The sequence below is a fragment of the Hemitrygon akajei genome, chromosome 24, assembly GCF_048418815.1.
Source record: "Hemitrygon akajei chromosome 24, sHemAka1.3, whole genome shotgun sequence".
NCBI lineage: Eukaryota > Metazoa > Chordata > Chondrichthyes > Myliobatiformes > Dasyatidae > Hemitrygon > Hemitrygon akajei.
The window spans coordinates 42,518,406-42,538,513 of record NC_133147.1 but is presented as its reverse complement, the minus strand read 5'-3'; the positions used below and the strand labels follow the sequence as shown (position 1 = coordinate 42,538,513).

The window sequence follows — 20,108 nt, the reverse complement described above, 5'->3', positions numbered from 1 at the left end:
TTTAGCGTTTTAATACAACTTTGTTATCTGATAAGGAATTTTAAAAATTTCTAGAGAGGCATATTATTTTGATTTTTAAAGAGAATAAAAAGGAAGAGACTTCTAATCTTACTGTATAGGATACTTTCAAGGCCTATATTAGAGGACAAATTATTTCTTTGTTCATAAAGAAAGAATTGAATTAGCCAATCAATTGAAACAATTAGATCAAAAATATGCTATAGCTCCAGATCCAGTTTTATATAAAAAACATGTTGAAGTTAAAACTAAATATGATCTTCTGTTAACATATCCAATTGAAACTCAACTTCTTAAAGATAAAACTCACTTTTACATTCACGGAGATAAATCAGGTGAAGTATTGGCCAACCAGTTAAAAACTTCTGTAGTTATATGACAAATTAAATAAATTTTCAAAACTAATGGTGATAGGACAACTGATCACTCTGAAATAAATGATACCTTTAGAGAATTCTATTCTATACTGTAATGAATAATTTTTTAGATCAATTAAATGTTCCTGCACTTTCTGCAGATAATTGCAAACAGATGGATCAACCCATTTCTTATGAGGAAATTGCCGAGACTATATGTTCATTACACTCAGGGAAGGCTCCAGATCCAGATGGATTTATTGGAGAATTTTATAAGGGTTTTTCTTCATTAATTATACCGCAGTTACACTGAGTCTTTTTGGATTCTTTCCAATTTGGGTAGCTTGCCTCAATCTTTCTATGAAGCCTCTATTTCGTTTATCCTAAAGAAGAACAAGGACCCAACTGAAGGCTCTTCATATAGGCCAATTTCATTACTCAATGTTGGTACTAAAATCCTTTCTAAAGTTCTGGCTCGTAGGTTTGAAAATATTTTACGTTCTATTACTTCTGTTGATCAGTCTGGATATATTAAAAACCGACATTCCAATTTTAATATACGCCATGTATTAAATGTTATATACTCTCCCTCCCAGGAGATATTGGAATGTGTGATATCCTTAGATGCCGAGAAGGCCTTCGATCGGGTTGAATGGAACTATTTATTTAAAACCTTAGAAAAATTTAATTTTGTACCAGATTTTATTCAATGGATTAAATCCCAATTTCATTCTTAAACTCCTTCCTGCTAGCCTTATAATCATCTGGACCTCAATCATTATCTAGTTTTTTGAACCTTTCATAAGCTTTTCTTCTTGACTAGATTTACAACAGCCTCTGTACACCACGGTTCCTGTAGTCTACCATTCTTTCCCTGTCTCATTGGAACATACCTATGCAGAACTTCATGCAAATATCCTCTGAATATTGGCCACATTTTTTCTGTATATTTCCCTGAGAACATCTGTTCCCAATTTATGCTTCAAAGTTCCTGCCCGATAGCCTCATATTTCCCCTTACTCCAATTAAACGTCTTCCTAACTTGTCTGTCCCTACCCCTCTCCAATGGTATGGTAAAGGAGATAGAATTGTGATCACTATCTCCAAAATGCTCTCCCACTGAGAGAAACACCTGACCAGGTTCATTTCCCAATACCAGATCAAGTAATAATCACGTCAAGTAAGATCACGTCTTAATAAGCTGGTAAGGAAGGCGGGCTCTGTCGTGGGCACAGAACTGGAGAGTATGACATCGGTAGCAGAGCGAAGGGCACTGAGTAGGCTACGGTCAATCATGGAAAACCCTGAACATCCTCTGCATAGCACCATCCAGAGACAGAGAAGCAGTTTCAGCGACAGGTTGCTATCGATGCAATGCTCCTCAGACAGGATGAAGAGATCAATACTCCCTAATGCCATTCAGCTTTACAATTCAACCGCCAGGGGAAAGATATGTTAAAGTGCCGGGGTTATGACTGAGCTTAAGTTACCATTCAATGTATTTTAGTAAACTATTTAAGAACTTTTTAAAAGCTATTTATTAATGCTTTTTGAGAGGGTGATTTTAGATGCATATCATATTATAATGAGTTAAGTATTGTATGTAATTAGTTTTGCTACAATAAGTGTATGGGACATTGGAAAAAATGTTGAATTTCCCCATGGGGATGAATAAAGTATCTATCTATCTATCTATCTAAGTACAGCCTCTCCTCTTGTAGGGTTATCTACATATTGTGTCAATGATATTTAATGATGGTTGTTATGGGAGAATGCAGTTATTTGATCGAACAGGAAGACTGGAATGGGCAAAGTTGTGTCTGGTGTGGTCTGTCCTCTGATGTACTTAATTTGGTTGATTTGTTAACAGTTGCATTGGTGGTTCAGTGGTAGAATTCTCGCCCGCCACGCGGGAGACCTGGGTTCGATTCCCAGCCAATGCAGTTCAATGCTGAGGATGTGACAGTGCAATGTGCCTCTCTTTACAGAGCTAGTGTACAGTCATTCCGGGAGAATGGTGGCTATTTTGGAGGAGGAGAAGGAAAGATTAAAAACAACCAGCCGGTTGTGCCACTCACTCTCTGTGTCCCTACCCTGGGATGCCGTCCAGTCCTACAGCCCTACGGCTGTTCACTCATCGGAAACACTCGCACACTGCAGCCTCAGAGGTGACCAAGGTGCAGGTCGCATTGGCGCCTCCCCTCGGGGGCTCAGTGTTGGCGACATTGAACCGAGCGTAAAAAAGATTTAGCTCATCTGGGAGAGAGGCAGCGATGTTGGCAGCACCACTGTGTTTAGCTTTGAAGTGTGCGATGGTGTGCAGACCTTGCCATAAGCTGTGTGTGTTGTTGGTGGAGAGTTGTGTCGGATCTTGTCCCTGTGTTGTCGTTTCGCTGCCTTGATGATTTTGCGTAGGCCAGGGCTGCATTTCTTGAGTTCCTGGCGGTTACCGGCAACACAAGCTCTGTCTCGTGCGGTAAGTGCTGCTCGCACGGAACTGTTGATCCAGGATTCCTGGTTTGGATAGACCCTGACTGATTTTCAGAGGACAATGGACAATAGGTGCAGGAATAGGCCATTTGGCCCTTCGAGCTAGCATCACCATTCAACGTGATCATGGCTGATCATCCACAATCAGTACCCCGTTCCTGCCTTCTCCCCATATCTCTTGACTCCGCTATCTTTAAGAGCTCTATCTAACTCTTTCTTGAAAGCATCCAGAGAATTGGCCTCCACTGCCTTCTGAGGCAGAGCATTTCTCTCTCTGGGTGAAAAAGTTTTTCCTGAACTCCGTTCTAAATGGCCTACCCCTTATTCTTATCCAACATCGGGAACATGTTTCCTGCCTCTAGTGTGTCCAATCCCTTAATAATCTTATATGTTTCAATCAGATACCCTCTCATCCTTCTAAATTCCAGTGTATACAAGCCCAGTCACTCCAATCTTTCAACATATGACAGTCCCGCCATCCCGGGAATCAACCTTGTGAACCTACGCTGCACTCCCTCAATAGCAAGAATATCCATCCTCAAATTTGGAGACCAAAACTGAACACAACACTCCAGGTGTGGTCTCACCAGGGCCCTGTACAACTGCAGAAGGACCTCTTTGCTCCTACACTCAACTCTCCTCGTTATGAAGACCAACATGCCATTAGCTTTCTTCACTGCCTGCAGTACCTGCATGCTTACTTTCAGTGACTGATGAACAAGGGAGGACAACTCGATCGCGTTTTTTGTACTTCCCCTTTTCCTAACTTGACACTATTCAGAGAGTAATCTGCCTTCCTGTTCTTGCCACCAAAGTGGACAACCTCACATTTATCCACATTAAACTGCATCTGCCATCCATCTGCCCACTCACCCAACCTGTCCGAGTTACCCTGCATTCTCCTAACATCCTCCTCATATTCCACACTGCCACCCAGCTTGGTGTCATCTGCAAATTTGCTAATGTTACTTTTAATCCCTTCATATAAATCATTAATGTATATTGTAAATAGCTGCAGTCCCAGCACCGAGCCTTGCGGTACCCCACTAGTCACTGCCTGCCATTCTGAAAAGGACCCGTTAATCCCTACTCTTTGTTTTGTTACGAACCCCGTAACTGGGTGTCTTACCAGCAAAGATAGGAGTATCCGTTGAAGTCTGATGATACTATTTTTAACAGTATTTATTAGTAAAAATACACAAAAATAATATCAATGCAAATATACAGATAATATACGTGGTCAATACTAAACCTAAAAGTGCGGGTATAATAATCATCAGTAAGAAATAAGCTCTGTCATTGTCCAGAGGATAATGAATTGTCCGATGGAAATATAAAGTTCAGTTCAGTTCATACAGGCTGCAGTCATTGTTGATCACTGTGTTGCAATTGTTGGAGAGAGAGAGAGAGAGAGAGAGAGAGAGAGAGAATAACTTGCCGACTTTCCTTTTACAATCTTGATCCGTATCCGTCCTTGAGCTAGACCGTTCCGTGGAGGACTCGTCACCCAGGCAAGGGTGGACACACACACAAGCCCCCACCGGTCTCGTAACGTCTCTCCTGGTGCGTCTGAGGGGTGTTCCCCAGACCCTACTTTTATCCCCACTCTCGGGGTCTCAGGTGTCAATCAGGTTGGGATGATGCAATCCCTCAACCAGACCACTCTGGTTGCCCCCTGAGGGGTTTCAATGAATAGAACAGTACTCAATACACAATTCCTCCTTCAAGAGACAATAGCAGTAATCTCTCCCTTTGTCAATAGGAGACATTCCAACCTTTGTGTATCCCGGCGTTGTCTATAACAACTGCCTTTTCTGTTATCCTGTGTCTCTCTCATTACTGACATGCTGTGTATCTCTCTCATTTCCTGGGTATCAGACCCGAAATAATAGCGATTTTGCGATTCTCAAAAGGGGGGGGGGGACTTTGCGATTCTGCACCCTTCTACCCATCAGAATTGCTCCTCATTCGTAACAGTTTCCTGTCGGCCAACCAATTTTCTATCCATGTCAGTACCCTACCCCCAATACCATGTGCTCTAATTTTGCCCACTAATCTCCTATGTGGGACCTTATCAAAGGCTTTCTGAAAGTCCAGGTACACTACATCCACTGGCTCTCCCTTGTCCATTTTCATAGTTACATCCTCAAAAAATTCCAGAAGATTAGTCAAGCATGATTTCCCCTTCGTAAATCCATGCTTACTCGGACTGATCCTGTTACTGCTATCCAAATGTGCCGTTATTTCATCTTTTATAATTGGCTCCAGCATCTTCCCCACCACTGACGTCAGGCTAACTGGTCTATAATTCCATCTTCTCTCTCCCTCCTTTCTTAAAAAGTGGGATAATATTAGCTACTCTCCAATCCACAGGAACTGATCCTGAATCTATAGGACATTGGAAAATGATCACCAATGTGTCCATGATTTCTAGAGCCACCTCCTTAAGTACCCTGGGATGCAGACCATCAGGCCCTGGGGACTTACCAGCCCTCAGCCCCATCAGTCTACCCAACACCATTTTCTGCCTAATGTGAATTTCCTTCAGTTCCTCCATTACTGTAGGTCCTCTGGCCACTATTACAAATGGGAGATCGTCTGTGTCTTCCCTAGTGAAGACAGATCCAAAGTATCTGTTCAACTCATCTGCCATTTCCTTGTTCCCCATAATAACTTCAGCCGTTTCTGCCTTCAAGGGTGCAACTTTGGTCTTAGCTAATTTTTTCCTTCACATACCTAAAGAAGCTTTTACTATCCTCCTTTATATTCTTGGCTAGCTTACATTTGTACCTCATCTTTTCTCCCCATATTGCCTTTTTAGTAATCTTCTGTTGCTCTTTAAAAGTTTCCCAATCCTCTGGCTTCCCGCTCATCTTTGCTATTTATACTTCTCTTTTATTTTTATACTGTCCTTGACTTCCCTTGTCGGCCACGGTCACCCCTTACTCCCCTCAGAACCTTTCTTCCTCTTTGGAATGAACTGATCCTGCACCTTCTGAATTATTCCCAGAAATACCTGCCACTGTTGTTCCACTGTCATCCCTGCTAGGGTATCCTTCCAGTCAACTTTGGCTAGTTCCTCCCTCATGGCACAATAGTCCCATTTGTTCAACTGTAATACTGACACTTCTGATTTTCCCTCAACATCCTCAATGCACTTCCAGATGAAGTTCGTGACTCCTTCCATGAACTCGGAGACATCCTCATCATGAAAGACATTTTGGCTGACATCATCAACTGGTTGGTAACATGGAAAGATTAAGGACAGAACGAGACCACTGTCCTGCACAGTGGAGATTGCGTCTGATATCATCTGGAGATGACACATGGTTCAGTTGAGGAGAGCAGAGTCAAAGTTGGAGAAGAAAGGTGTCTGCCCCTGTCAGAACCACTTCCTGCAGCCTCAGAGTCAACTTCTGCCACCACCACGGAGTAATCACAACCTGGGATTGTTTCACAAAACTCACAGCCAAGCAGAACAGGCGTTAACCCACATGAGCAAGATGAAATCCATAGTGATGAAATCTTTACACCTGAATGGAGGATTTAAAGTTTACTATGCTGTGGGTGTGTGTTGTATTGTGTTGTATACTGGGTCTATAGTTGATGCATCCTCTATTGAGTTGGAGTTTATAGCTAGACAGGGAGGAGTGTTGTGTGTTTGCTATTTCATAGAAAAAGCCTCTGACTATCCACGTAATCAATGCCTGTGATCTTGAACACCTCTATCAGGTCACCTCTCATCCACCACCACTCCACGGAGAAAAGGCCGAGTTCACTCAACCTATTCTCATAAGGTATGCTCCCCAATCCAGGCAACATCTTTGTAAATCTCCTCTGCAACCTTTCTATGGTTTCCATATCCTTCCTGTAGTGACGTGACCAGAACTGAGCACAATACTCCAAGTGGGGTCTGACCAGGGTCCTATATAGCTGCAATATTACCTCTTGGCTCCTAAATTCAATCCCACGATTGATGAAGGCCAATATACCGTATGCCTTCTTAACCACAGAGTCAACCTGCGTAGTTGCTTTAAGTGTCCTATGGACTCAAACCCCAAGATCCCTCTGATCCTCCACACTGCCCAGAGTCTTGCCATTAATACTATATTCTGCCATCATATTTAACCAACCAAAATGAACCACCTCGCACGTATCTGGGCTGAACTCCATCTGCCACTTCTCAGCCCAGATTTGCATCCAATCAATGTCCCATTGTAACCTCTGACAGCCCGCTACACGATCCACAACACCCCCAACCTTTGTGTCCTCAGAATATTTACTAACCCATCCCTCCACTTCCTCATCCAGATCATTTATAAAAATCACAAGAGCAGGGGTCCCAGAAGAGATCCCTGAGGCACCCCACTGGTCACCGACCTCCATGCAGAATATGACCCGTCTACAACCAGTCTTTGCCTTCTGTGGGCAAGCCAGTTCTGGATCCACAAAGCAATGTCCCCTTGGATCCTTACTTTCTCAATAAGCCTTGCATGGGGTCTCTTATCAATGCCTTGCTGAAATCCATATACACTACATCTCCGGGTCTACCTTCAAAAGGTGCAAAGTCATTCTACAAAGTGAACCTGGGTCACCGGCTCTGTAAAGAGATGCATACCGAACGCTAAAGAGATGCACATTGAACTATCACACCCTCAGCATTGAACTGCATTGGCTGGGAATCGAACCCAGGTCTCCCGCGTGGCGGGCGAGAATTCTACCACTGAACCACCAATGCAACTGTTAACAAATCAACTAAATTAAGTACATCAGAGGACAGACCACACCAGACACAACTTTGCCCATTCCAGTCTTCCTGTTCAATCAAACAACTCCAAGGTTCACTACGTTCTCCCATAACAAACATCATTAACTCTTTGGTTACACAACTCCTTCAGCAGTTTCTCAACTTCCAATCTCACTCAGTAAGTCTATTCAGACATTCCCCACTCCCACAACATGGCGAGATCCTCTCAAGGTCAAGTTCAAGTTGCGTTTATTGTCATTTAGACCATAAGCTGCTGGTACACTACACAGTAAAAACGAAACAACGTTCCTCCAGGACCCTGGTGCTACATGAAACAACACAAAACTACACTAGACTATGTGAGACAGCACAAGGCTACACTAGACTACGTAAAACAACATAAAAACTACACTAGACTGCAGACCTGCACAAAACAGTGCAGGGCCGTACAATAATTAATAAACAAGACAATAGGCACAGTAGAGGACACATTACAATGTCAGTCCAGGCTCTGGGTATTGAGGAGTCTGATGGCTTGGGGGAAGAAACGGTTACACAGTCTGGTCGTGAGAGCCCGAATGCTTCGGTGCCTTTTCCCAGATGGCAGGAGGGAGAAGAGTTTGTATGAGGGGTGCGTGGGGTCCTTCATAATGCTGTTTGCTTTGCGGATGCAGCGTGTAGTGTAAATGTCTGTGATGGCGGGAAGAGAGACCCCGATGATCTTCTCAGCTGTCCTCACTATCCGCTGCAGGGTCTTGCGATCCGAGATGGTGCAATTTCTGAACCAGGCAGTGATGCAGCTGCTCAGGATGCTCTCAATACAACCCCTGTAGAATGTGATGAGGATAGGGGGTGGGAGATGGACTTTCCTCAGCCTTCGCAGAATGTAGAGACGCTGCTGGGCTTTCTTTGCTATGGAGCTGGTGTTGAGGGACCAGGTGAGATTCTCCATCAGGTGAACACCGAGAAATTTGGTGCTCTTTACGATCTCTACCAAGGAGCTGTCGATGTTCAGTGGGGAGTGGTCGCTCCGTGCTCTCCTGAAGTCAACAACCATCTCTTTTGTTTTGTTCACATTAAGAGACAGGTTGTTGGCTCTGCACCAGTCCGTTAGCCGCTGCACCTCCTCTCTGTAAGCTGACTCATCGTTCTTGCTGATGAGACCCACCACGGTCGTGTCATCGGTGAACTTGATGATGTGGTTCGAGCTGTGTGTTGCAGCATAGTCGTGGGTCAGCAGAGTGAACAGCAGTGGACTGAGCACACAGCCCTGGGGAGCCCCCGTGCTCAGTGTGATGGTGTTGGAGATGCTGCTCCCGATCCAGACTGACTGAGATCTCCCAGTCAGGAAGTCTGGGATCCAGTTGCAGAAGGAGGTGTTCTGGCCCAGTAGGCTCAGCTTTCCAATCAGTTTCTGAGGGATGATTGTGTTGAATGCTGAACTGAAGTCTATGAACAGCATCCGAACGTATGTGTCTTTTTTGTCCAGGTGGGGGGTGGTGGCAATGGCGTCATCTGTTGAGCGGTTGGGACGGTACGTGAACTGCAGGGGGTCCAGTGAGGGGGGGCAGCAGGGTCTTTATGTGCCTCACGACGAGCCTCTCGAAACACTTCACGATGATGGATGTGAATGCAACGGGACGGTAGTCGTTGAGGCAGGACACTGAAGACTTCTTCGGCACGGGGCCGATGGTGGCGGCCTTGAAGCACGTTGGAACAACGGCGCTGCTCAGGGAGATGTTGAAGATGTCAGTGACACAGTCCTGTCTCCGGCTCACTGTCCTGTCTCCGGCTCACAGTCCTGTCTCCGGCTCACGGACCCGTCCCCGGCTCACAGACCTGTCCCCGGCTCACAGTCCTGTCTCCGGCTCACAGACCTGTCTCCAGCTCACAGTCCTGTCCCCGGCTCACAGTCCTGTCTCTGGCTCACAGACCTGTCTCCGGCTCACAGTCCTGTCTCCGGCTCACGGACCTGTCTGCGGCTCACAGACCCGTCTCCGGCTCACAGACCCGTCTCCGGCTCACAGTCCTGTCTCCGGCTCACAGACCTGTCTCCGGCTCACAGTCCTGTCTCCGGCTCACAGACCTGTCTCCGGCTCACAGTCCTGTCTCCGGCTCACAGACCTGTCCCCGGCTCACAGACCTGTCTCCGGCTCACAGTCCTGTCTCCGGCTCACAGTCCTGTCCCCGGCTCACAGTCCCGTCCCCTGCTCACAGACCCGTCCCCTGCTCACAGACCCGTCCCCGGCTCACAGTCCTGTATCCGGCTCACAGACCCGTCCCCGGCTCACAGACCCGTCCCCTGCTCACAGACCTGTCTCCGGCTCACAGACCTGTCTCCGGCTCACAGTCCTGTCCCCGGCTCACAGACCCGTCCCCGGCTCACAGACCCGTCTCCGGCTCACAGTCCCGTCCCCGGCTCACAGTCCTGTCCCCGGCTCACAGACCCGTCCCCGGCTCACAGACCTGTCTCCGGCTCACAGACCTGTCTCCGGCTCACAGTCCTGTCCCCGGCTCACAGTCCTGTCTCCGGATCACAGACCTGTCCCCGGCTCACAGTCCTGTCCCCGGCTCACAGACCTGTCCCCGGCTCACAGACCCGTCCCCGGCTCACAGACCCGTCCCCTGCTCACAGACCTGTCTCCGGCTCACAGTCCTGTCTCCGGCTCACAGACCTGTCTCCGGCTCACAGTCCTGTCTCCGGCTCACAGACCTGTCCCCGGCTCACAGACCTGTCTCCGGCTCACAGTCCTGTCTCCGGCTCACAGTCCTGTCCCCGGCTCACAGTCCCGTCCCCTGCTCACAGACCCGTCCCCGGCTCACAGTGCTGTATCCGGCTCACAGACCCGTCCCCGGCTCACAGACCCGTCCCCTGCTCACAGACCTGTCTCCGGCTCACAGACCTGTCTCCGGCTCACAGTCCTGTCCCCGGCTCACAGACCCGTCCCCGGCTCACAGACCCGTCTCCGGCTCACAGTCCCGTCCCCGGCTCACAGTCCTGTCCCCGGCTCACAGACCCGTCCCCGGCTCACAGACCTGTCTCCGGCTCACAGACCTGTCTCCGGCTCACAGTCCTGTCCCCGGCTCACAGTCCTGTCTCCGGATCACAGAATTGTCCCCGGCTCACAGTCCTGTCCCCGGCTCACAGACCCGTCCCCTGCTCACAGACCTGTCTCCGGCTCACAGACCTGTCTCCGGCTCACAGTCCTGTCCCCGGCTCACAGACCCGTCCCCGGCTCACAGACCTGTCTCCGGCTCACAGTCCCGTCCCCGGCTCACAGTCCTGTCCCCGGCTCACAGACCCGTCCCCGGCTCACAGACCTGTCTCCGGCTCACAGACCTGTCTCCGGCTCACAGTCCTGTCCCCGGCTCACAGTCCTGTCTCCGGATCACAGACCTGTCCCCGGCTCACAGACCTGTCCCCGGCTCACAGTCCTGTCCCCGGCTCACAGTCCCGTCCCCTGCTCACAGACCGGTCCCCGGCTCACAGACCTGTCTCCGGCTCACAGACCCGTCCCCGGCTCACAGACCCGTCCCCGGCTCACAGTCCTGTCTCCGGCTCACAGTCCTGTCTCCGGCTCACAGTCCTGTCTCCGGCTCACAGACCTGTCTCCGGCTCACAGTCCTGTCTCCGGCTCACAGTCCTGTCTCCGGCTCACAGACCCGTCCCCGGCTCACAGACCTGTCTCCGGCTCACAGTCCTGTCTCCGGCTCACAGTCCTGTCTCCGGCTCACAGACCCGTCCCCGGCTCACAGTCCTGTCTCCGGCTCACAGTCCTGTCTCCGGCTCACAGACCTGTCCCCGGCTCACAGACCTGTCTCCGGCTCACAGTCCTGTCTCCGGCTCACAGTCCTGTCTCCGGCTCACAGACCTGTCCCCGGCTCACAGTCCTGTCCCCGGCTCACAGACCTGTCTCCGGCTCACAGTCCTGTCTCCGGCTCACAGTCCTGTCTCCGGCTCACAGACCCGTCCCCGGCTCACAGACCTGTCTCCGGCTCACAGTCCCGTCCCCGGCTCACAGTCCTGTCCCCGGCTCACAGACTGTCTCCGGCTCACAGTCCTGTCTCCGGCTCACAGTCCTGTCTCCGGCTCACAGACCCGTCCCCGGCTCACAGTCCTGTCTCCGGCTCACAGTCCTGTCTCCGGCTCACAGACCTGTCTCCGGCTCACAGTCCTGTCTCCGGCTCACAGTCCTGTCTCCGGCTCACAGACCCGTCCCCGGCTCACAGACCTGTCTCCGGCTCACAGTCCCGTCCCCGGCTCACAGTCCTGTCCCCGGCTCACAGACTGTCTCCGGCTCACAGTCCTGTCTCCGGCTCACAGTCCTGTCTCCGGCTCACAGACCCGTCCCCGGCTCACAGTCCTGTCTCCGGCTCACAGTCCTGTCTCCGGCTCACAGACCTGTCTCCGGCTCACAGTCCTGTCTCCGGCTCACAGTCCTGTCTCCGGCTCACAGACCCGTCCCCGGCTCACAGACCTGTCTCCGGCTCACAGTCCCGTCCCCGGCTCACAGTCCTGTCCCCGGCTCACAGACTGTCTCCGGCTCACAGTCCTGTCTCCGGCTCACAGTCCTGTCTCCGGCTCACAGACCCGTCCCCGGCTCACAGTCCTGTCTCCGGCTCACAGTCCTGTCTCCGGCTCACAGACCTGTCTCCGGCTCACAGTCCTGTCATTCTTGCTCGTCACTCATCCGTGAGGCATCATTTCACACATTTCTCTGGAACATTTTCACACTCACTTTCAGTTCACAGCCCATTATCAACGTCGAGTTTATTGTCATATCCACAAATACAATGAAAGAATTTCTTGCAGACGCATAACATCAGTAAGGTAGGATTCACAAGCGAAACATAGATATTTCGCATCAATTACAAGTTCAAAATCGTTTAAGGTCATTTCCAGTACACAAATGGAAAGGTGAACAAAGTAATTGTTTCTCTGGACCTGATGCACAAAAATCAAATATGATAAAGGTTTTGTTATGTACAAAATATCTTTATTACAAATTCTGTGCTATATATACAAACCAGTGACTAACACAATTACTTCACTACAAATAGACAATACACATTAAACTAAAATGTTTCTATCTCTGTCAATGATGGCAATGATGGGGTGGTAAATTGGATAAGTGTGAGGTGTTACATTTTGGTAGGAATAATCCAAATAGGACATACATGGTAAATGGTAGGGCATTGAGGAATGCAGTAGAACAGAGTGATCTAGGAATAATGGTGCATAGTTCCCTGAAGGTGGAATCTCCTGTGGATAGGACAAACCAGTGTTCAGCTCCCTACTCCGTGGGGTTCGCACTGAACTGACCACAGCTGTGGCCGGCAAGTCTCGGCACTTGCCTCAGCGCTGATCTGGCAAGTGACACTCGGTACAGGAGTGTCTGCACGTGAGGTAGACAGTTTTTACAGCTGCTGAATATCTATCACACCAGTGGCATCTGTATCCTGGAATAATGAGATGCCAGTCCAGATTTTTATTTGGTAAAAAGTCGACTCCTTTTCCCACAGTGACGAACGGGCACTCAGGAGGGAGATTGAAAATCTGGCTGAATGGGGCCACAACAACAACCTCTCACTCAACGTCAGCAAAACCAAAGAGCTGATGATTGACGACACGAGATGGAAGCTGGGGGTCGTCATTGGGAGATCAGAGTTGGGGAGGGTCAGGAACTTTAAACTTCTTTGCGTTATCACATCAGAGGATCTGCCCTGGGACCAGTACGTAAGACTGGGCACTAAGAAAGCACAGTAGCATCTCTGCTTGATTGAAGCAATCTTGTTTGAAGTTACAGGAAGACTGAAATGGGCAAAGTTGTGTCTGGTGTGGTCTGTCCTCCGATAGACTAATTTGGTTGATTTGTTAACAGTTGCATTGGTGGTTCAGTGGTAGAATTCTCGCCCGCCACGCGGGAGACCTGGGTTCGATTCCCAGCCAATGCAATTCAATGTTTAGGGTGTGATAGTGCAATGTGCTTCTCTTTAGCGTTCGGTGTGCATCTCTTTACAGAGCCGGTGACCCGGGTTCACTTTGTTAGAATGACTTTGCACCTTTTGAAGGTAGACCCGGAGATGTAGTGTATATGGATTTCAGCAAGGCATTGATAAGAGATCCCATGCAAGGTTTATTGAGAATGTAAGGAGGCATGGGATCCAAGGGGACATTGCTTTGTGGATCCAGAACTGGCTTGCCCACAGAAGGCAGACAGTGGTTGCAGACGGGTCATATTCTGCCTCAGGGATCTGTTCTGGGACCCCTACTCTTGTGATTTTTATAAATGATCTGGATGAGGAAGTGGAGGGATGGGTTAGTAAATATTCTGATGACACAAAGGTTGGGAGTGATGTGGATAGTATGGAGGGCTGTCAGAGGTTACAGCGGGACAGTGATAGGATGCAAAACTGGGCTGAGAAGTGGCAGATGGAATTCAACCCAGATACGTGTGAGGTGGTTCATTTTGGTTGGTTAAATATGATGGCAGAATATAGTATTAATGGTAAGACTATTGGCAGTGTGGAGGATCAGAGGGATCTTGGGGTCCGAGTCCAAGGGATGCTCAAAGCTGCTACACAGGTTGACTGTGGTTAAGAAGGCATACGGTGCATTGGCCTTCATCTATCGTGGGATTGAGTTTAGGAGCCGAGAGGTAATGTTGCAGCTATATAGGACCGTGGTCAGACCCCACTTGGAGTATTGTGCTCAGTTCTGGTCACCTCACTATAGGAAGGATGTGGAAGCCATAGAAAGGGTGCAGAGGAGATTTACAAAGATGTTGCCTGGATTGGGGAGCATACCTTATGAGAATAGGTTGAGTGAACTCGGCCTTTTCTCCGTGGAGTGGTGGTGGATGAGAGGTGACCTGATAGAGGTGTACAAGATCACAGGCATTGATTACGTGGATAGTCAGAGGCTTTTTCTATGAAATAGCAAACACACAACACTCCTCCCTGTCTAGCTATAAACTCCAACTCAATAGAGGATGCATCAACTATAGACCCAGTATACAACACAATACAACACACACCCACAGCATAGTAAACTTTAAATCCTCCATTCAGGTGTAAAGATTTCATCACTATGGATTTCATCTTGCTCACGTGGGTTAACGCCTGTTCTGCTTGGCTGTGAGTTTTGTGAAACAATCCCAGGTTCTGATAACTCCTCCGTGGTGGTGGCAGAAGTTGACTCTGAGGCTGCAGGAAGTGGTTCTGACAGGGGCAGACACCTTTCTTCTCCAACTTTGACTCTGCTCTCCTCAACTGATCCATGTGTCATCTCCAGATGATATCAGACGCAATCTCCACTGTGTAGGACAGTGGTCTAGTTCTGTCCTTAATCTTTCCATGTTACCATGCTGTATCTCTAAATTGAACACTAAAGATTAAATATGAGCTTTATTTGTCACACGTACGTCGAAACGTACAGTGAAAAGCATCATTGGCAGCAACGAGCAACACAGTCTGAGGATGTGCTGGGGACGGCCACAAGTGTTGAAGCACTTCCACTGCCAGAGTAGCACGGCACCCTCACTGAGCCTAAAAGGAACGTGTGAACGTATAACATAGAAAGTCAGAGAATGAAATAGTTGTAAGAAGAAGTTATTATATTTCACAGGGACAACGTAGAAAGACAGCATCAGGACACCGGCTCTATAAAGAGATGTACACCGAATGCTAAAGAGATGCACATTGAACTGCATTGGCTGGGAATCGAACCCAGGTCTCCCGCATGGCAGGCGAGAATTCTACCACTGAACCACCAATGCAACTGTTAACAAATCAACCGTCAGAGGACAGACCACACCAGACACAACTTTGCTCCTCACTCGTCTCACCGTTGAACTGGTTCTGTGGCTGTGCCCGGCGGTCATCGGGCTCCTGGACCGGCTACACTCGTGTCAGTGCTGACACGGTTCTGTGACTCTGCACTCATTTTTGGGGTCTCTGCGGTCAATGTTCTGTCTGTTATTTGTTTATTTTTAGTGTTTACCCGATTTGTACTTTTTGTCCGTCCTTGTAGTCTGGAGTTTTTAAATACACAATTTTTACAGATGACAAATATCTATCACAGCAGTGGCATCTGTATCCTGCAATAATGAGATGCCAGTCCAGATTTTTATTTGGTAAAAAGTCGACTCCTTTTCCCACAGTGAGGAACGGGCACTCAGGAGGGAGATTGAAAATCTGGCTGAATGGGGCCACAACAACAACCTCTCACTCAACGTCAGCAAAACCAAACAGCTGATGATTGACTACACGAGATGGAAGCTGGGGGTCGTCAATGGGAGATCAGAGTTGGGGAGGGTCAGGAACTTTAAACTTCTTTGCATTATCACATCAGAGAATCTGCCCTGGGACCAGTACATAAGACTGGGCACTAAGAAGGCACAAAGGCATCTCTGCTTTCTTAGAGGTTTGTGCAGATTTGGCATGTCACCAAATACTTTGACAAAATGCACAGTGGAGAGAATCCTGGCTTGTTGTGTCACAACCTAGTATGGAAACGCAAATGGTACAAACCAGAAATGGTACGTTTTGTAACTTCAAAACATTAAACTAGTTCAAAGGAAGAACTGGGAGTCTGAAAATGTGGGTCTTCCTTGGTACTTAAGCAAGGTTCGCATGTATCACAGGATAGTGCGATGGTGTATGAAATTCTCATAATTTTGCATATAACCCAAAATGAATTATTTAAATGAACAAGAATGGTTAATCAAACAATATGTACAAGATTATTAAAACATTATTGAAATTAAGTTTAAAAAAACTAGGTAATGGTAGAGATCTAGAAGATTATAAGGCTAGCAGGAAGGAGCTTAAGAATGAAATTAGGAGAGCCAGAAGGGGCTTTGGCGGACAGGATGAAGGAAAACCCCAAGGCATTCTACAAGTATGTGAAGAGCAAGAGGATAAGACGTGAGAGAATAGGACCAATCAATTTGGAAAATTGTGTATGGAACCGGAGGAGATAGCAGAGACACTTATTGAATACTTCTCCTCAGTATTCAGTCCGGAAAAGGAGCCTGGTGATGGTAGGGATGATAGACAGTGGATAAAAAGCTTGAGAATATAGACATTAAGAAAGCGAATTTGCTGGAGCTTTTGGAAAGCAACAAGTTGTATAAATATCTGGGACCAGATGAGATGAACCCCAGGCTACTGTGGGAGGCGAGGGAGGAGATTGCTGAGCCTCTGGCGATGATCTTTGAATCATCAATGGGGACGGGAGAGGTTCCAGAGGATTGGAGGGTTGCGGATCTCGTTCCCTTATTCAAGAAAGGGAGTAGAGACAGCCCAGGAAATTATAGACCAGTGAATCTTACTTCAGTGGTTGGTAAGTTGATGGAGAGGATCCTGAGAGGCAGTATTAATGAACACTTGGAGAGGCATAATTTGATTAGGAATAGTCAGCGTGGCTTTGTCAAATCAGTGCCTTACGAGTCTGATTGATTTTATTGAGGATCTGACTAAACACATCGATGAAGGAAGAGCAGTAGATGTAGTGTATATGGATTTTAGCAAGGCATTTGATAAGGTGACCCACGCAAGGCTTATTGAGAAAGTAAGGGGGCAAGGGATCCAAGGGGGCATTGTTTTGTGGATCCAGAACTAGCTTGCCCACAGAAGGCAGAGAGTGGTTGTAGATGGGTCATATTCTGCATGGAGGTCAGTGACCAGTGGAGTGCCTCAGGGATCTGTTATGGGACCCCTTCTCTTCGTGATTTTTATAAATGCCCTGGGTGAGGAAGTGCAGGCTTTGGTTAGTAAATATTCTGATGACACAAAGGTTGGGGGTGTTGTGGATTGTGTGGAGGGCTGTCAGAGGTTATAGCAGGACATTGATAGGATGCAAAACTGGGCTGAGAAGTGGCAGATGGAGTTCAACCTAGATCAGTGTGAGGTGGTTCATTTTGGTAGGTCAAATATGATGACAGAATATAGTATTAATGGCAAGACTCTAGGCAATGTGGAGGATCAGAGGGATCTTGGGGTCTGAGTCCATAGGACACTCAAAGCTGCTGCACAGGTTGACTCTGTGGTTAAGAAGGCATACGATGCATTGGCCTTCATCAATCGTGGGATTGAGTTAAGGAGCCGAGAGGTAATGTTACAGCTATATAGGACCCTGGTCAGACCCCACTTGGAGTATTGTGCTCAGTTCTGGTCACCTCACTACAGGAAGGATATGGAAGCCATAGAAAGGGTGCAGAGGAGATTTACCAGGATGTTGCCTGGAGTGGGGGAGCATGCATTATGAGAATAGGTTGAGTGAACTTGGCCTTTTCTCCTTGGAGCTGTGGAGGATGAGAGGTGACCTGATAGAGGTGTATAAGATGATGAGAGACATTGATCGTGTGGATAGTCAGAGGCTTTTTCGTAGGGCTGAAAAGGTTAATACGAGGGGGCACATTTTCAAGGTGCTTGGAAGCAGGTACAGAGGAGATTGGTATGTTTTCCAAGCAGAGAGTGGTGAGCGCGTGGAATGGGCTGCCGGAAACTCTGGTGGAGGTGGATACGACAGGGTCTTTTAAGAGGCTCTAGGATTGTCACATGGAGCTTAGAAAAATAGAGGACTATGGGTAACCCTGGGTAATATCTGAAGTAAGTACATATTTAGCACAGCATTGTGGGCTGAAGGCCCTGTATTGTGCTGTAGATTTTCCATTTTTCTATGTTTCTATTGTTACGTACCCGTGGGTATCTTGTGCCTGTCACATGACCGTGATGTAATTGAGGCTATGCTGGTCATAAGGTAATGGTCTTGTGATGATGGAGTGATGTCATTTTCCCGCCAGTGAGAGGTCACGTGATAGTTTTTTTCCAACAGGGTATAAAAGGAAAACCCCTCCCTCTGACGCGGGGCGGTTCGTGGCTGAATTCGTCAGCGTCTCCGTTCTGCTGCGTGTTCGATGTTATGACGCAGTTTTGTTTTAAAGTGGAGTTTTACTTTCTGCCTTAGGTTATGCCGGTAGTTTTGCTACAATACTGCCAGTTAAAGTCCAGTCGGAGAGTGAAGATTCATCGAAGTTCGGGAAGCTGAAAGATCGAGGAAAGTTGATGTCGGCTGTGAAGCAGGTTCGACCTTTATTTGATCTTCGTACGAGGAATTAGTAACTTGTGTCCATGATAACTCCTGTTTTGCCAAAAGAGCAGAGAGTTGGCTGCAGAGTTTCGCTAAGGAAAGGTCAGTGCCTCTAAGCCATTTTATTTCCTTCAATCGTAAATCCCTCGGCAAAGCATACTTCAGCTGGGATCAGCAGTAACGGCGCGAAAGAGGATTTTAATTACTTCGGGGGAAGTCTCTCCTTTAACTGACTGTGTAAATCATTTTGGTCTTTTTGTAATACTACTTTAAAGAACTGAGTTCGCGTTTCTTGCTTTAAGAACTGTTCGAGCTGCCGTACAGCAGTCGACTTCCAGTTAAGTTAGTCGTTTGTTTACTTTTGGGTTTTTTTTAGCAATGTTTATAAATGTTTTATTTGATATAAAAAAACCTGTCTCAATTATATATTCATTGTTGCTGGATCATAACACTATGAAATAGCAAACAGACAACAACTCCTCCCTGTCTAGCTATAAACTCCAAATCAATAGAGGATGCATCAACTATAGACCCAGTATACAACACAATACAACACACACCCACAGCATAGTAAACTTTAAATCCTCCATTCAGGTGTAAAGATTTCATCACTATGGATTTCATCTTGCTCATGTGGGTTAACGCCTGTTCTGCTTGGCTGTGAGTTTTGTGAAACAATCCCAGGTTCTGATAACTCCTCCGTGGTGGTGGCAGAAGTTGACTCTGAGGCTGCAGGAAGTGGTTCTGACAGGGGCAGACACCTTTCTTCTCCAACTTTGACTCTGCTCTCCTCAACTGATCCATGTGTCATCTCCAGATGATATCAGACGCAATCTCCACTGTGTAGGACAGTGGTCTCGTTCTGTCCTTAATCTTTCCATGTTACCATGCTGTATCTCTAAATTGAACACTAAAGATTAAATATGAGCTTTATTTGTCACACGTACGTGGAAACGTACAGTGAAAAGCATCGTTGGCAGCAACGAGCAACACAGTCTGAGGATGTGCTGGGGGCGGCCGCAAGTGTTGAAACACTTCCACTGCCAGAGTAGCACGGCACCCTCACTGAGCCTAAAAGGAACGTGTGAACGTATAACATAGAAAGTCAGAGAATGAAATAGTTGTAAAGAGAAGGTTTTATATTTCACAGGGAGAACGTAGAAAGACAGCAGCAGGACACCGGCTCTATAAAGAGATGTACACCGAATGCTAAAGAGATGCACATTGAACTGCATTGGCTGGGAATCGAACCCAGGTCTCCCGCGTGGCAGGCGAGAATTCTACCACTGAACCACCAATGCAACTGTTAACAAATCAACCGTCAGAGGACAGACCACACCAGACACAACTTTGCTCCTGGACCAGCCTCACTCGTCTCAGCGTTGAGGCGATCAACGGCTCA

General features: G+C 47.6%; 5 non-coding genes across 5 annotated transcripts; 2 read left to right on the top strand and 3 right to left on the bottom strand.

Annotated features, from left to right (window-relative positions):
• Positions 1-2,246: 2,246 nt before the first annotated feature.
• Positions 2,247-2,317, top strand: trnag-gcc (transfer RNA glycine (anticodon GCC)). Its single transcript has one exon. It is a non-coding gene; the product is annotated as a tRNA-Gly (tRNA).
• Positions 2,318-7,531: 5,214 nt separating this feature from the next.
• trnag-gcc (transfer RNA glycine (anticodon GCC)) lies at positions 7,532-7,602 on the bottom strand. The gene has a single exon. It is a non-coding gene; the product is annotated as a tRNA-Gly (tRNA).
• Positions 7,603-13,495: 5,893 nt separating this feature from the next.
• Positions 13,496-13,566, top strand: trnag-gcc (transfer RNA glycine (anticodon GCC)). The gene has a single exon. It is a non-coding gene; the product is annotated as a tRNA-Gly (tRNA).
• A 1,752-nt stretch (positions 13,567-15,318) lies between these two features.
• On the bottom strand, positions 15,319-15,389 carry trnag-gcc (transfer RNA glycine (anticodon GCC)). The gene has a single exon. It is a non-coding gene; the product is annotated as a tRNA-Gly (tRNA).
• Positions 15,390-19,936: 4,547 nt separating this feature from the next.
• Positions 19,937-20,007, bottom strand: trnag-gcc (transfer RNA glycine (anticodon GCC)). Its single transcript has one exon. It is a non-coding gene; the product is annotated as a tRNA-Gly (tRNA).
• Positions 20,008-20,108: the final 101 nt, after the last annotated feature.